General features: G+C 44.2%; 2 protein-coding genes across 2 annotated transcripts in view; one reads left to right on the forward strand and one right to left on the reverse strand.

The window, feature by feature from the left end:
• The window catches only part of dclre1c (DNA cross-link repair 1C, PSO2 homolog (S. cerevisiae)), a 102,013-nt gene extending 99,366 nt beyond the window's left edge, over positions 1-2,647 (reverse strand). Inside the window, exon 1 of the mRNA XM_073066441.1 lies at positions 2,566-2,647. The gene's annotated coding sequence lies outside the window, so the exon portion shown is untranslated. The remainder of the gene's footprint in view (positions 1-2,565) is intronic.
• A 20-nt stretch (positions 2,648-2,667) lies between these two features.
• Positions 2,668-14,808, forward strand: part of tmem243b (transmembrane protein 243, mitochondrial b) — a 41,936-nt gene continuing 29,795 nt past the window's right edge. The window contains exon 1 of the mRNA XM_073066448.1: positions 2,668-2,747. The gene's annotated coding sequence lies outside the window, so the exon portion shown is untranslated. The remainder of the gene's footprint in view (positions 2,748-14,808) is intronic.

Raw genomic sequence — 14,808 nt, forward strand, 5'->3', positions numbered from 1 at the left:
ATTTAAATTTCACAAATGGAATCAGCAAAAATGAAAGCATTTCTGAATATTGTGCTGAATTGTGCAAATTATCAGAACATTGTCAATTTGGAGCTGGTCTATCGGATGCATTGAGGGACAGGTTAGTGTGTGGCATGCACTGTGAAACCACACAGAAGAAGCTCCTGTGTGAAAAAGACCTTACATTAAAGAAGGCGCTCAACGTTGCAATATCATTGGAAATAGCAGCACGGGATGCTTCAGAGATACCAAAAAAAATCTCTGGAATATACTACAAATAAAATGTCACTGAACAGAAATGAAGGAAAGAAATGTTACCGTTGTGGGAATATGTCACATGACCCTGACGACTATTGGTTTAAAGACAAAGAATGCAGTAACTGGCAAACGGGGTGTCATAGAATTATACAGCATAAAAACAGGCCCTTCGGCCCAACTCAACCATACTGACTGTGTTGTGAGGCGAGCTTGTTCCACCTGACTGCTTTTGATCCAGAACACTCTAATTCTCTCCTATTCATATACTTACCTGGATGGCTTTTGAATGTCGTGAATCTATTTATTTTGTATTTATTGAGATACAGAACAGAGTAGGCCCGTTCAGCCTCTCGAGCTGTGACGCCCAGCAAACCCCTGATTTAATCTGAGCTTAATCACAGGACAATTTACAGCCTACTAACTGGTATGTCTTTGGACCATGGCAGGAAACTGGAGAAAACCCCACACATTCCACATGGAGGATGTACAGATTTAGAAACATAGAAAACTTACAGCACAATACAGGCCCTTCGGCCCACAAAGCTGTGATGATCATGTCCTTACCTTAGAAATTACCTTGGGTTACACATAGCCCTCTATTTTTCTAAGCTCCATGTACCTATCCAGGAGTCTTTTAAAAGACCCTATCATTTCCGCCTCTACCACCGTCGTTGGCAGCCCATTTCACACTCTCACCACACTTTGCGTAAAAAACTTACCCCTGACGTCTCCTCGATACCTACTTCCAAGCACCTTAACACTGTGCCCTCTCGTGCTAGCCATTTCAGTCCTGGGGTAAAAGCCTTTGACTATCCATATGATCAATGCCTCTCATTATCTTGTACACCTCTATCAGATCACCTCTCATCCTCTGTCGCTCCAATGAAAAAAGGCCTAGTTCACTCAACCTATTCTCATAAGGCATGCTGCCCAATCCAGGGTAAATCCCCTCTGCACCCTTTCTAAGGTTTCTACATTCTTCCTGTAGCGAGGTGACCAGAACTGAGCACTTCTTACAGATGACGTTGGAATTGAACTGTGAACTCCGACACCCCAAGCTGTAAGAGCATCGCGTTAACTGCTATGTTATCGTGGCTAATGTGCCCATTTCAACCACTATTTCTGACCACTCTTTCTAAAGGGTAGCTTTATTTGTCACATATACAGTGTATCATAACATGCAATGAAAGGCGCCATTTACGTCAATGACCAACACAGTCTGAAGATGTCATCATGCTTCTGGCACCATATATCATGCCCACAACTTACTAATCCTTATGTCTTTGGAACACAAGAAGAACCTAAAGGAAACCTATGCCTTCACGGGGAAGACGTACAAAGAATAAATGCAAGTTAGTAATAATAAACCTTATTCTGATTCTCAAGGAATTGGACTTGCAAATACAGATTCATTGACGAGGAGAATCAGAATCAGGTTTATTATCACCAACACATGTCCTGAAATTTGTTATTTTGCAGCATTGATACAGTGCAATACATAAAAAGAAATTACTATAAGTTACAAAAGAGAGCAAAATGGTGAGGTGGACCATTCTGAAATCTGATGGTAGAAAGGAAGAAGTTGTTTCTAAAATGTTCAGTGTGGGTCTTCAGTGTTCTGTACCTCCTCCCTGATGATAACAATAAGAATAGGGCATGTTCCAAGAGAGCAGATTACAGTGTTGCAGTGACAGGCAGACAGTGGGGTGCAAGGACCACAATGAGTTTGACTCAGAAGTCAAGAGTCCATCATCATTATTAGCTGTGTTCTCACTGCTGACCTCAGTCTATTGGATTTTCCTTCGTTTCCTTCCTTGGTATAACTGTAAACATTGCTCCACGCAACTGTACTGCCTATGTAAATAAACTTGTCTTTTTTTCATTGGGTGGAAGGAAGAACTTCTACGTGTTGTATCCCATGATCCTGTCACCTTTCCAAGAATCCTTGGCCCAAGTAATTTTTGCCTTTATCTTCCCAAGATGCCACAAATAATTGATCAAAGCTAACTGAAGAGGTGTTAACATAGGAGAACAGAAGCTGTATCAGAGGTAGGAATGAGCATAGGGAACTCAGAAATATTCCCACACCCTCAGATATAACTCACATCCCTCTTAGTTTTACCCTCACATCTTCAGACATACCTCACACACCCTTTAAGATATACCTCATACACCCTCAGATATACCTCACATCCCCTCAAATACACCCCATTTCTCATGATATACCCTCACACTCCCTCAGATATACCCCACATCCTCAGATGTATCCACACACACTCCCAAATATATTGCAGCCCTCCCCTGTACCTTTCTGCCTTCCCTATCACGGGTCCATGGTCAGAGGAAATGCTGGGATCGGCCTGTGCCTCAGGCGGAGGCCGGAAAGGGGCGGGCGCTCTTTCCCTTTAACACCGCTCCTTTAAGAGCAGCCGTGACGTCACGGCCATTTGTTTTTGGCCGACGCGGTGCGGAGAAACGGCGGATGGACGGTGAGTGTGTGAGGGAGCGGGGAGGTGGCGATTCTCGGGACGGGGAGCGAGTGTCTGAGGCCGGAGGGTTGTGGGAATGGTCCCGCTGGCCTGTTCACCCCCGCCCCCTCCGGTTTACCCCCGGAGAATGAGGGGGAGACGGCCGGGACCAGGGCCTGTGGGTTGGGGGCAGAGATCTCGGGTTGGGTCAGGGTGGGGGAGTGGTCCCCGCCCCTGAGCTGCACCTTGCGGCTTGAAACCCCCAGTCCAGGTGCCGATAAGTACCCCACAGCCGCCCGAGGCTGCTTCTTTCGACCACCACCACCCCAGGAGCCTGGGGTCTGCTCCCTATCGCCAGACTCACTCACCCCCTTTCTGTTTTTACCCACCTCCCAGATCGAGCTTGTCTCACCATCACTTGTAATCTCTTCACTCCCGTCCACATTCACCTCTAGACCCAAATACAGTATTCCCTTCTGTCCAGAGGGGTATGTCTCCCACCCACCTTCACCTGTAGACCCAAATATTCCCCTCCGCCCCAGACAATTATTTCCCCGTCCTCCTTCCATACCTGTCCTCAATCTCCCGTAGATCCATGCCCCCTCCTCCTCTTATTTCCTCCATTCACCCCCAACCCCAGAACGGTTTTCCCCTCTTCTGTTTCCCACTCACGCTCTAGATGTCCTTTCCTTCCCCAACCCAGATCCACCCTCTCCCTCCACCTCCCCCCCACTAACACCCCCGCCCTTCCTCCTTTCCTCCTCCCCCACCTCAATCCCCTAAACCGTTCTTCCCTCCCCTGCTCCACCCCACCCCCCCCCCCCCCCCCAGCCCATTTGCTGGTTTTACCAGCCATCAAGGACATGTATACTGAAAGGTGCTGGTAAAGGATCAGTAACACCATGAAGGATCCCATCCACCCTGCTCATGGACTGTTTGTCCCACTTCCATCGGGGAGGAGGTGATAGGGCATCCAGGCCAGGACCACCAGACTTACTGCAAAATGGTCACTTTCCGCAAGCAGTAATCCACCCTTCCACACTCCCCACCACCACTGCTTTAATCATTTCCTGTCAGAGTCACATTATGGATAGATGCTCCTATGCCTAGCGTCACTTTATGGCCATACAGTCAATGTATATAAGCTATTTTATGTATTTATATTTAATATTTTTTATTATTGTGTTCTTTAATTTTTTTTGTGCTGCATTGGATCTGCAGTAACAATTACACTACACTTCTCTACACTTGTGTATTGGAAATGACATTAAACAATCCTAAAATCTTCATTTGTTATGTGCCATGTCATATGACGTGGGCGATCATGGTCTTTCCATGACCATGATTGTTCTTGACAATTTTTCTACAGAAGTGGTTTGCCATTGCCTTCTGGGTAGTGTCTTTACAAGATGGGTGAGCCCAGCCATGATCAATATTCTTGAGAGATTGTCTGGCGTCAGTGGTCGCATAACCAGGACGTGTGGTATATACCAGCTGCTCATACAACCATCCTCTGCTCCCATGGCTTCACGTGACCCTGATCAGGGAGGCTAAGCAGTTTGCTACACCTTGCCCAAGGGTGACCTGCTGGCTAGCGGAGGGAAGGTGTGCTGTACACCTCCTTTGGTAGAGATGTATTTCTATTTTGCCACCCAAAATCTTGAAACTTTAAGGAAGAATAATGTTTACTGCAAAAGGTTCAAAGTTTTAAAAAGGTTAAATTATTATTTCAGAATTCCAGCAGGTAAGTTGTTTTATCTTTGGTCCTTGGTGCATTTTGAAAAGTCACCTTTTACCACTGAATCTACCTTGGCTGGGTATTGGCCTTGTTCTTCTGTCTCCAGTCTGCTGCTGCTTAGACAGAGGTTACACTCAAACTGATCTGATAAGTCAGCCAGCAGTTTTTTTTTAACCAAGTTTCATGTAAGAGAAGGTGTGTCTGTCAACTCCCCCACTCCACAGGTCAAAGTACGTTGTTATCTGGATTTCTGTTTGTAGCTGTTGTGCTTAAGGGGATTTGTGCACTCTTTGTTTCTCCTGGATTTGTCCTTTCTTTCCCTCCCCACTATTGTTCTTGATGTACCAAAAGTGTTACATGTAGACAAAGTTAGCAGTCAAGTGACCCTGAGGAGCGTCACAAAAGCTTTGCACTGATGATTGGAACTGATGTTCAGCTTGATAGGTTGTAAAAGTTAATAATTAGTCTGGGTGAGAGGTTGAATGGAATTTATATTATTATGCAGATCTGATTCAGGTTTATCCCATACATTGAAACTTACCATGATAGCGTATATGTTGGTGCGATGCTATTACAGTTCTGGAGTATGGAATTCAATTCCTGCCGCTGCCTGCAAGGAGTTTGTACCTTCTCCCCGTGAACCGCGTGGGTTTCCTCTGGGTGCTCCAGTTCTCTCCCACAATCCAAAGGTGCTCGGGTTAGTAGGTCATTTGGTGATTGTGAATTGTCCTGTGATTAGGCGAGGGTTAGGTAGGTGGGTTTTCTGGGCGGTGCGGCTCGGAAGGCCGGAAGGGCCTGTTCCACGTTCTATAACTAAATAAATAAAAGTAGAGATGGTGAAATGTATGATTTGCATTAACCAACACAACCGGTTGGGTGAGTCTAGAACTAGAGGTCATGGGTTAAGGGTGAAAGGTGTTCAAGGGGAACCTGAGGGAGGAATTCTTCACTTAGAAGGAGGCGAGAGTGTGGAATGAACTGTCAGAGCAAGTGGTGGATGTGGGTTTGAGTAAAACATTAAGAGGTGGGCAAATGAATGGGAGGGCTATGGTCTGGGTGCAGGTCAGTGGAATGAGACAGATGAACAGTTCAGCATGGACTAGATGGGGTGAAGGGCTTGTTTCAGTGCTGTGGTGTTCTATGACTTATCACCCAAGGATGTGCTGGGGGCAGTCTACAAGTGTCTCTGCACGTTTTGACACCAAAATAGCAGGCCCACAGAGTTCAGCAGAACAAAACAACAACCACAAGCCCCTTTCCCCACTCCCCACTCCCTCTCTCATCCACTCACACACAGAGGCCTCCAAACCATGGATATGCCTCTAGTCCCTGGCTCTAGACTGTCAGACGTTGGGGCTGTGACCTCCAGTTCCCGGGCCAAACTCTCAGGCATTGGGCCTCTGACCTCCAATCTCTCCAGGTGCTCCCAAACACACTGTCAAGGTGGTAGAGGCAGATACATTCCAGACATTTAAGTTTCAGTTTGTCTCCTGACTACATTTTTACAACCAAAGCAACGTTCTTTTGGACCTTGGCGCACCCACAGAACATATATCACACACAGCACATGAACCAATATTATACTGTGGTAAATTGTAGCACGTGAACAGTAAACAGCTTGCTGTTTTGGTGATGAAACGTTGGTGGTGGCAGGGTATTCATTCATCTCTCATCTTGAGGGAAGAGACTCTTTGGCACATGGATGAAAGAAAAATGGAGGACTATGCGCGAAGGAAGCTTTAGATTATATTTTTAAGTTAAAAAATCGGCACAAAGTTGTGGACCGAAGGGCCTGTACTATGTTGTGCTGTTCAGTGTCCTGTGGTTGAAGATTAATTTTCTGACTGGAAGTCTGTGACTAATGGAGTGCCCCAGCGTCAGAATTGGGACTTCTATTCATTTGGGTGGCAGGGTGGAAATGTGTCTCCACCAAATGAGGTGTAAGGCGCTCCTTCCCTCCACCTAGTCTACAGGTCACCCTTGGGCAAGGTGTGGCACCTGCTGAGCACTCTTTCTCCCCCCTCCTCCCCCCCCCCCCAATTCAGGGTCACGTGAAGCCATGGGAGCAGCTGGTGGATGGTCGTATGAGCAGCTGGTGCAAATTGTAAATTCTGGTCATGCGCTAAAGTGTTACTTCAAAGGAGATGTATGGGGCAACTTTTTTTCTCCCCCCCCCAAGTGGTGGATGTCTGGAATGAACTGACAGGGGTGGTGGTAGTGGAAGCAGATATGACAAAAGAACTTAATGAGTGATTAGACAGATGCATGAATATGCAGGGAATGGAGAGATATGTATTATTGTGGGCTCTTGTGCTGTACTGATATGTTCTAAGTGTGAGCTGTGAATGCCAAGTCATTGGTTCAATTTAGTATCAGAAAATATTTACAGTATGCAACCCACACAAGCAGACAGGGTGGTGAAGGTAGCATTTGGCATGCTGGCCTTCATCAGTCAGGGTGTTGAGTTCAGGAGTTGGAACATTATGTTGCAGTTATATAAATGGTTGGTGAGTATTGTGTAGAGTATCCATCGCCCTGTTATAGGAGAGGATGCTGTCTGGCCAGAGAGTCTGAGTTACAGGGGGAGGTTGGTCACTTTGGATCTTTATTCCTAGGAGTCTGGAAGAATAAGAAGTGACCTCAGAGAGTTTATAAAATCATGAGGGCTATGGATAAGGCGGGAGGTCATATTCTTTCCCCTTGAGTCCAAAGCTACAGAGCACGGATACAAGCTAAGAGTGAAGAGATTTATAAGAGGCTTGAGAGGTGACTTCCTCACACAGAGAGTGATGAGTCCCCGTAATGAACTGCCAGAGGAAGTGGTTGAGACGGGTACAGTTGTATTTGGATAGGTACATGGAGGGGACGGGCTTGGAGGGTTATGGGTTGAATGCAGGCACTGGGACTAGCAGAGGGGATGCTATGGTCAGGATGGATCAGTTGGGCTGAAGGGCCTGTTTCTGTACTGTGTAGCTCTGACTCTGTTATGTTATATAAGCTTTAACAATTATGTTATGTGTAGATAATAAGGTGGATGGTAACAGTCTGTTTTCCAGGGCAGGGGAGTCTAAAGCCAGGGAAGCACAGGTTTAGGGTGAGATTTAAATGGGACCTGAGGGACAGCCTTTTCACACACAGGGTGGTGAATTTATGGAATAAGCTGCAGGGAGAAGTGGCTGAGGTAAATACAATGGTGTCAATGTAGAAGCGCTTGGATAGGTGCCTGGAGGCATACGGGACAAACCCAGGAAATTGGGACTTTCTGGGTGGGCATGTACTGGTTGGACCGAAAGGCCTGTATCTGTGCTGTATTGCTGTATGACTTTATGATGATTGCACTAAACCAGGGGTTCACAACCTTTTTATGCCATGGACCAACACCAAGGGGTCCATGGACTCCAGGCTGAGAACCCCTTCTCTAAACTGATGTGGACATTGCATTAAGTAGTTCCAGTTGTGTTATCTTACCAAGAGGATCTAAAATAACCTGAGAATATTTTGGCAGTGAGGATGTCTGAGCAGGAGTGTATTTCATTGCGAAGTGTATTGGCCACTTTCTAAAAACGTTTCTTAATTGGTAGTAACTCACAAAGCTCTGGAGGAGCACAGAGTGTCAGGCAGCATCTATGGAAAGAAATGGGCACCAGATGTATCTCATCCAGATGAGATGAGGACATGCACTCTTCTCATTGCTACAATCAGGGAGGAGGTACAGGACCCTGAAAACACACACTCCGTGTTTCAGGAGCAGCTTCTTTCCCTTTGTCATCTGATTTCTGAATGGATATTGAGTCCATCAACACTACTTCATTACTTTTTTGAAATTTTTATTTTTGTATTACTTATTTAATCTAACTTTGATATGTTTTGCTTCAGATTTCAGTGTCTGACATCTCTTGTATCTCCTAAATGATAATGTTACCCCCAAATCCTGTAAAGCCATTTACTTTAGATTTAAAAGCACCCAGTGATGTCCTTTTAAAATATTGGAATGCTTAAAATGGTGGAGGTCCATGAATGTTGCACCTAAAATTGTCATGGAGACATGAGAGTGCAGATGCTGGAATCTGATGCAACGTACAGTCTGCTGGTGGAACTCTGGGTTGAGCAGCATCTGTGGGTTTGGGGAGAGGGGGAGTAAATAATGATGTTTAGGATTGAGACCCTGATCTAGTGCAAGTTTTGTCTTTTAATTGTGCTCACTCCCCTCAACACCATTTCAAAACTCTGGATGTACTTGTGTTTGAGGTGCCATGGTAGTGTGACAGTATTACAGCTTCGGGTGTTGGAGTCCAATTCCAGCATCTTCTGTAAGAAAGTTTGTAGGTTCTTCCCTCGTACGTATAGGTTTCCTCCTGGTGCTCCGGTTTCCTCCCACAATCCAAAGACATACCAGTTAGCTGGTTAATAGGTCATTGTAAGTTGTTCTGTGATTAGTCTAGAGTTAAATAGGTGTGTTGCCGGGCAGCACAGCTCATTGGGTTGGAAGGGCCTGTTCAGCTCTGTATCTCGAAATAAAAAAAACTTCTAGTGATGCTGAACCCCGACTCAATCACAATTCCAACCTGTGAAGCTGCAATGTCCCTCTTAATCTGCACAGCTAAATGCAAACTACAAGTTAAAAGCCTATTCAGTCCGTGCCAAATCATTAATCTGTCTAGTCCCATTGACCTGCACCCAGACCATTGTCCTCAGTTCCCCTCTCATCCATGTACCTGTCCTAATTTCTATTAAATATTGAAAAAGAACCCACACCCACCACTTGTGCTGGTAGCTCGTTCCACACTCTTGCCACCCTCTAATCACAGGCCTCCTTTCAGCGAGGCAACCATCTACAATCACTCTCTGGCCTCTTCCATGAAGCCAATGTCCAATCCAATTTACTACCTCATCTTGAATGCCAAGGAACTGAACCTTCTTAACCAACCTCCCACGTGGGTTCTTGTCAAAGGCCTTACTAAAATTCATGCAGACAACGTCCACTGCCTTGCCTTCATCAACATACCAGGTAACTTCCTCAAAAAAAAACTAAATAAAATTGGTTTGAAATGGCCTACCAGACACAAAGCCATGTTGACTATCCCTAATCAGTCCCTGTGTAACCAAATGTTTATATATCTGGTCCCTTAGAATAACTTTCAATAACTTTATCACTAATGATGTCAGGCTCACAGGCGTATAATTTCCTGGTTTAGTCTTAGAGCTTTTCTTGAACAACAGAACATCATTAGCTACCTCATCTGTCGCTAATGATGTTTTAAATATTTCTGCTAGGGCCTTTGCAAGTTCTGTACTTGCCTCCCAAAGGGTCTGAGGGAACACCATGTTGAGCCCTGGGAATTTATGCACCCTAATTTGTCTCAACACAGCAAACAAGACCTCTGTAATCTGTATAGGGTCTATTACCTCAGTGCTGCTTTGCCTCACTTCTTTAGATTCTGTGTCCATTTCCTGAGTAAATACATATGCAAAAAAAATCCATTTAAGATCTCCTCCATCTCTTTCCACTCCATGAATAGATTATCACTCCTATCTTTCAGAGGACCAAATTTGACCGTTGCTATCCTTTTGCTCTTAATATATCTGTAGAATCCCTTCAGATTCCCCTTCACCTTGTATGCTAGGGCAAGCCTTGCCTTTTAGCCCTCCTAATTTCCTTCTTAAGTGTTCTCTTGCATTTCTTGTACTCAAGAACCTTGTGTGTTCCAATCTGCCTGTATCTGCTATGTATCTCCTTTTTTTCTTATCCAGGACCTCAATATCTCTCAAACTGAGGTCTATATATTTATTTATTTTGTCACCAATAATTTAATCCTCGCCTAATCACAGAACAATTTACAATGACCAATTAATCTATGAATTGGTACATCATTCGACTGTGGGAGGAAACCGGAGCACCCAGAAGAAACTCACATGGAGAATATACAAACTCTTCACAGGCAGTGGCGGGAATTGAACCCGGCTTGTTGGCACTGTAAAGTGATCTGCTAACCACTATGCTGCTGTGTTCTCTAAATCTATTATCCTTGCCTTTTATTCTGATGGGAACATACAAACTTGGTACTCCCAAAATTTCACTTCTGAAGGCCTCCCACTTACCAAGTGCACCTTTGTCAGGAAACAGCCTGTCCCAATCCACACTTGCCAGATCCTTTCTGATACCACTAAAAATGGCCTTTCTCTAATTTAGAAACTCAACCCAAGAACCAGACCTATCCTTTTCCACAATTACCTTGAAACTAATGGTATTTTGATTACTAGATCTCAGCCTTCATAGATTAAAGTATTGAGTACAGAATTTGGGATGCTATGTTGACGTTGGTGAGGCCTAATTTGGAGTATTGTGTGCAATTTGGGTCACCTATCTGTAGGAAAGATGTAAATATGATTGAAAGGGTACAGTGAAGATTTACAAGGATGTTACTGGATGTGGAGGACCTGAATTATGAGGAAAGATTGAATAGGTTAGAACTTTATTCCCTGGAATGTAGAAGATTGAGGGGAGATGTGATAGAGGTATACAGAATTATGAGGGGTACAGAACCATAGAACATCACAGCACAGAAACAGACCTTTTGGCCCTTCTTGGCTGTGCCGAACCATTTTTCTGCCTAGTCCCACTGACCTGCACCTAAGACCATATCCCTCCATACCCTTCTCATCCATATACCTAGCCAAGTTTTTCTTAAATGTTAAAAGTGAGCCTGCATTCACCACTTCAACTAGCTGCTCATTCCACACTCCCACTACTCTGTGTGAAGAAGCTCCCCCTAATGTTCCCTTTAAACTTTTCCCTTTTCACCCTTAACCCATGCCCTCTGGTTTTTTTCTCCCCTAGCCTCTGGAAAAAGTCTGCTTGCATTCACTGTATCTATACCCATCATAATTTTATACACCTCTATCAAATCACCCCTCATTCTTCTATGCTCCAGGGAATAAAGTCCTAACCTATTCAACCTTTCTCTGTAACTCAGTTTCTCAAGTCCCGGTAACACCCTTGTAAACCACCTCTGCACCCTTTCAACCTTATTAACATCCTTCCTGTAATTAGGTGACCAAAACTGCACACAATACTCCAAATTCGGCCTCACCAATGTCTTATACAACCTCACCATAACATTCCAACTCTTATACTCAATACTTTGATTTATTAAGGCCAATGTGCCCAAAGCTCTCTTTACTACCCGATCTACCTGTGATGCCACTTTTAGGGAATTAAGTATCTGTATTCCCAGATCCCTCTGTTCTACTGCACTCCTCAGTGTCCTGCCATTTACCTTGTATGTTCTACCTTGGTATAGATAGGGTAAATGCAAACAGGCTTTTTCCACTGAGGTTGGGTGAGACTACAATAGAGGTCATAGGTTAAGGGTGAAAGATGAAATGTTTCAAGGGAACCTGAGGGGGAACTTCACTCCGAGATTAGTGAAAGTGTGGAATGAGCTGCCAGCTCAAGTGATGGATGCAATTTCAATTTCAACATTTCAGAGAAGTTTGGATAGATACATGGGTGGGGAGGAGTGTGGAGGACTATTGTCTTAGTGCAAGGTGATGGGATTAGTTAGTTTAAATGGTTTGGCACGGACTGGACGGGCTGGCCCAAGGGCCTGTTTCTGTCCTGTAGTTTATATAACTATATGCAAAGTGTTCCTCTACATAAACTTTTGTCACCTGCCCTGTCTTATTCCCTAAACTGAGATTAGTATCACACTCTCTCTGGGTCTTCTAACTAAAGAAACCTTCCTGAACACATTTGGCAAATTCTTTCCCATCTAGCGCATTTACAGTATTAGAGTCCCAGACAATACATTGGGAAGTTAAAATCACCTACTATCACACCCTTATGTTCCTTGCAACAGTCTGTGATCTCTACACATTTGTTCCTCTTTATCCCACGGGCTGTTGGGTGGTCTATAATACAGCCCCATTAATGTGGTCATACCTTTCTTATTCCTCAGTTCCTCCCATAAAGCCTCACTAGAGAAGCTGTCTAGTCTGTCCCGACTGAGCACTACCGTGACATTTCCCTAACAGGTAATATCTCCCCTTCCCTTTTAATCCCTCCTACTCTATCATATCTAAAATCCCAGAACACTGAGCTGGCAGTCCTGCCCCTCCTGCAACTAAGTCTCACCAATGACTTCAGTGTCATAATTTCACATGTTGAACCATGCCCTAAGCTCATCTGCCTTTCCTACAATACTTCTTGCATTGAAATGTACGTAGCTCAGAACATTACTCCCACCATGCCCTTTTTATTCCTGACTTTGTTTGTTGGCTTAACAACATTTTTCTTCCCAATCTCTCCACTAATCTTCTCCCCCCCCCCCCCCTTCCCTTCTGAGCCACAGAGCCAGACTCAGTGCCAGAGTTTCCTCTGCTAGGTTGTCAACCCCCCTTTCCCCCAACAATATCCAAAGCGGTATACCTGTTGTTGAGTGGCACGGCTTCAACAACTGGTATTACCTGTAATAACAGTATATTTTATGTATTGAGCTGCTGCAGAACAACAAATTTCACAACATATTTCACAACATATGTCAGTGATAATAAACCTGATTCTTTTTCTCAAAATTCCTTCCATGTTCCTTCATAAACACAGTCATTGAAGCATACTCCCCATACTCCTTGATTCTGCTCCAAAACACACGATGTTGCCAGGACTTAGGGACTGGGTTCGAGAGAGAGATTGGGCAGACAAAGACAGTATAAATGGATTAGATGGGCTGAAGTGCCTGTTTCTGTGCTGTGCTTCTCTGTGACTCTAAAGTATGATGAACATGTTGGATGAGCTGTAGAGGAAATGATTGAAGCAGGTACAACAACAATTTTTATAAGACTGTTGGACAAGTGCTTGGAAAACATTTTGAAGTGTATGGGCCTGACATGGCCAAGTGGGACTATCTAGGATGGGACAACTAGCTAGGTTGGGCCAGAGGGCCCTTTTCCCTGCTGTATGCTCTAACGCTAAAATTTCTAGCTTGTGTTGCAGAATAATTTTCTCAGCCATCTGAATGCCCCTGGATCATTCACTTGGCCTTGTTTGTGCCACCTGCTTTCTTTTAGACTTCCTGCGTTTTTATATAGAAAACCACAAACAGAAAAAAAATGCACAAAAGGGACTTTTTTTTAAAAAAAGCAGAAGTTATTTTGATCTGCAAGTCTTTTGGATATGGGCTTCGTTTGGGCTGCAGCTTGCATTCATCCTGTGTTCGTTCATCTACACGTCTGAGGGCTGGTTTCTGTTTCTTCCTCTTGACTGAAACCTGGCTCCTCTTTCTAACTTCCAACCTGAGTTCCCACAGTGAAAGCCATCAGACCTAGGAGCAAAATTAGGTCATTTGTCTCATCGAGCCTGTCCTGCCATTCTATCATGGCTGATTTATTATCCCTCTCAACCTCATTCTCTCTATACTTTTTGACTTCCAGACTAATGAAGAATCTATCAATCTGTGCCTTAAATACACCCAATGACTTGATTTCCTCAGCCACCTGTGGCAATGAATTCCATAGATTCACATCTACATGGAGCGCTGTCGCAGGAAAGCAGCATCCATCATCGGGGACCCTCACCATCCAGGTCATTCTTTCTTTTTGCTGCTCCCATTAGGCAGGAAGTACAGGAGCCTCAGATTCAGGAACAATTACCTCTTAACTGTCAGGCTGTTCAGTGGGGATAACTTCACTTGCTCTGTCACTGAACTGTTCCCACAACCTTTGGACTCACTTTCAAGGGCTTTCATCTCATAGTTATAGAAAAGTACAGCTCAGAACAGGCCTTTCAGCCGTCTAGTCCATGCTGAGCTGTTTAAGCTGCCTGGTCCCATCGATCTGCATCCAGACCATAGCCCTCCATACCCCTGCCATCCATATACTTATCCAAGCTTCTCTTAAATGTAGAAGTCAAGCTTGCTTGCACCACTTGCGCTGGCAGCTCATTCCACACTCTCATGACTGTCTGTCTATGTGGAGAAATTTCCCCTTAACATTTTCACCTTTCACTCTTAACCCATGACCCCAGTTGTAGTCCCACCCAACCTCATCTTCTCAATATTAATTGTTAATTTATTATTATTATTTTTGTGTTTGGACAGTTTGTTGTATTTTGCACTCTGGTTGTTTGTCCTGTTGGATGCGGTCTTTCATTGATTCTACTGGGTTTCTTATATTTACTATGAATGCCCGTAAGAAAACGAATCTCGGTTTTATTTGATGACATGTATGAATTTATTATCAAAGTACATACATGTCATCAAATAAAACTGAGATTCATTTAATTTCAAAGTTAATTTATTATCGAAGTAAACTTTGAACTTTAATTTTAAATCAAATACACATTATTGG

This window comes from Hemitrygon akajei, chromosome 14, assembly GCF_048418815.1.
Source record: "Hemitrygon akajei chromosome 14, sHemAka1.3, whole genome shotgun sequence".
Taxonomy (NCBI): Eukaryota; Metazoa; Chordata; class Chondrichthyes; order Myliobatiformes; family Dasyatidae; genus Hemitrygon; species Hemitrygon akajei.